Raw genomic sequence first — 3,540 nt, forward strand, 5'->3', positions numbered from 1 at the left:
AAGCAATTTTGTAATATACATGCATTAGCAAAAATGCTTCTAATAAAAGCTAAAGCTGTTTCAAAAGTGTATTTAAATATGCACCGTGCACCAGCATTTTATAAACACATATTGATGATACAAGCCCCAGTGATGATCTGAGCAGCTGCATTATTTAAAATGCTGGTGCACTGAGAATATCTAGCTATGCGTCACATGCACGTGCAGAGAAAAATGTTAACACTAAAACAGTCATAACTTTTACTAGAAGCATTTTTGCTAATACATGTATATTGGAAATATGTTTATATTCAAAGATGTAATTAATCTATGTGCATTTAAATTTTGACTGGAATGTCCCTTTAACAATAACATACAAAACATGTAAACATATTCACACAGACATACATGTAAACACATACACAGGTAAACACATACATATGCACACATACATACACACGTAAACACACACACACTGACATACAGTCACACATCTTTAGACCTTCACATTCATAAGGGCTGAATATGTTCTAGACTAATGATGTCTCACAAATTTGCCATGGTTTACCTTAATTGGTAATTAGTTTAATTGAAAGTAAATAGTTATATGGATTGACAATATGTATGATATAACACCTTTTCAATATCTGATGCCCCTAGGCCTAAATAAGGCACATGGTACACTAAATAATCTATTTTATGCAGTTTAAAAAAATAAAAAAAGTCTAATAGGCAGCCTGGAAACACAATACCCTCAGCAATGAGGAGATACTTATTGTAATGCTTGTGGGATACTCCACTATCAGACCGAACTCGGCCAGTAGTCTTGTTATCCCGGCGTCGAGCCGGAAGGATAGGGAATATCCCAGAGCAGAGAAGGTTTGTAAGATGAGGTAAGCGGCACTCACCACCAAAGAAAAGCAGTTCAGGGGCAAACCACCAAAAAGGCAGGACCTGGCATCAGCAAGGCAGTCCAGAGAAATAGGAGTTAACAGGCAGAGAGGTCAGACAAGCAGAGTTCAGCAGCAGTATATCAATCCAGCAGTTAAAAGGTTAACAGGCAGAGTGGTCAGATAAGCAGAGTTCAGCAGTAGTATATCAATCCAGTAGTTAAAGGGTAAACAGGACCCTTCACCTGCCGCAACTGCTCCTTCCCCTCCCTCCGGACCACAACCCAACCAACTAACCCACCCAAAAACAGCCACAATTACCTCAACTGCATCCTCCTCAACACCCGTTCCATCCACAAGCACGCCCTCGAAATCTGGAACCTGCTAGACTCCACCTCCCCAGACGCCGCCTTCCTCACCGAGACCTGGCTGAACTCTGCCTCAGCGCCGGACATCGCCACTGCAATACCCGCTACAAGATCTGCCACAAAGACCACAGCAACAGACCTGGAGGAGGCATCACCATTATCCACAAACACACACCATCCAAGTCACAACAAGCTCCGACAACCACTCACCAGGCCAGAACATCTACACTTCAAGGTCCAGGTAAACCCCAACACCACCCTCCGCGGCACCCTCATCTACAGACCTCCCGGACCTTGTCCCCGCCTTCTGCGACTCCATCACTGACCACATCCCACCCCCATGCCCTTGCCTCAACGGACTACACCCTCCTCTGTTACCTCAACTTCCATCTTGACAACCCCAACAAACACAACACCTCCACCCTCCTGGAAAACCTCGGAACCATCGGACTGAAGCAACTCGTAAACTACCAAACCCACGCAGCCGGCCATACCCTCGACCCGATCTTCTCCACAGGCAACCACTCACATCACTGAACTCCTCTGGACTGACCACCACAGCATACACTTATCCTTCAAAAAAACCACCACCCACCTCCGGCAGTACCACCCGCACCGCAGAAACTGGAACAACATCACCCAAGACCAACTGCACCGCACCCTAAACAAATCCTCCCCACCTGCCTCCACAGATGCCAACTCCTCCGCCCGCAACCTCCACCGCTGCATCACAGACTGCTCCAACACCCTCGCCCCCCTCACAAAACCGTCGAGCCGCCAAACCATCAACAAGGCCAACTGGTTCACCCCGGGCCTTCAGGACTCCAAACGCCACTGCAGACGATTGGAAAGAGCCTGGAGATCCAGCAAGACCCTTCTGGAAAAAGCTGCCTTTAAGGAAGCAATCACCACCCACCACCACCTCATAAAAACCACCAAAAAAACAGCCATCCAAGACAGAATCAACTCTAACGCACACAACAGCAAGAAGTTGTTCTCAGTCATCAAGGAATTCTCTAAACCCAACAGCAACACCACCGACATCCCACCCTCCCGGGACCTCTGCAATACCCTTGCTGCACACTTCCACCGCAAGATCCTCTACATCTATGACAGTTTCACGCCTCATAACTCAACCTCCACCACCCACCCCCCTAACCCACCGACACCCCCACCCAAATTCACCCCCCCACAGACTATCTGGAGCCCCCTCACCACAGAGGACACCCTCAGAATCATGAAATCCATCCACTCCAGCACACATTTTCGGACCCATGCCCCCATCACATATTTAACAAAGCAAGTGACACCATCGCCCCTGAACTCCGCTGCTCCATCAAAACCGGCACCTTCCCGGATGTCTGGAAGCACGCGGAACTGAAACCCCTGCTGAAGAAACCGTCGGCAGACCCCACGGACCCAGATAACTACCGTCCCATCTCTCTACTCCCTTCCCAGCCAAAGTCATAGAGAAGTCCATAAACTTGCAACTTATTGACCACATTGAGGCCAACCACACCCTGGACCACTCCCAATCTGGTTTCAGAAGCAATCACAGCACCGAGACCACCCTTCTCGCCGCCACAGACAACATCTGCGCCATGCTCGACTGAGAAGAAACCGCCGCCCTCATCCTAAACCTCTCAGCAGCATTCAACACTGTCGACCACAACAACCTCTGCACCCGCCTAGACGACACCGGCATCCGCAGCAAAGCCCTGAATTGGATCACCTCCTTCCTCATGGGCAGGACCGAGAAAGTCAGACTCCAGCCCATCTCCTCCAAAGCCACACCAGTCAACTGTGGTGTACCGCAAGGCTCTTCGGTGAGCCCCACTCTCTTCAACATCTATATGGCCCCTCTCGCCGCCATCGTCTGACGCATGACCTCAACATCTTCTCCTACACCGACGACACCCAGTTAATAATCTCACTCACCCGAGATCCCACCAACACCAAAAAGAACGTCCACGAAGGCCTGACAAGCAGTCGCCACCTGGATGAATGACAACCAGCTCAAAATGAACACAGAAAAAAACTAAGTCCTCCTCCTCGGACCCAATAAATTCGCATGAGATGACTCCTGGTGGCCCACAGACCTCGGTCACCTTCCAACCCCAACCGACCACGCACAAAATCTAGGCTTCATCCTGGACTCTTCACTCTCCATGGACCGACAAATCAATGCCATAACCTCAACATGCTTCCACATCCTCCACCTGCTACGGAAAATCTTCAAGTAGATCCCTACCGAAACCAAGAAAACAGTCACCCACGCCCTCGTCAGCAGCCAGTTGGACTAC

The sequence above is a fragment of the Bombina bombina genome, chromosome 6 (genome assembly GCF_027579735.1).
Source record: "Bombina bombina isolate aBomBom1 chromosome 6, aBomBom1.pri, whole genome shotgun sequence".
Classification (NCBI taxonomy): Eukaryota; Metazoa; Chordata; class Amphibia; order Anura; family Bombinatoridae; genus Bombina; species Bombina bombina.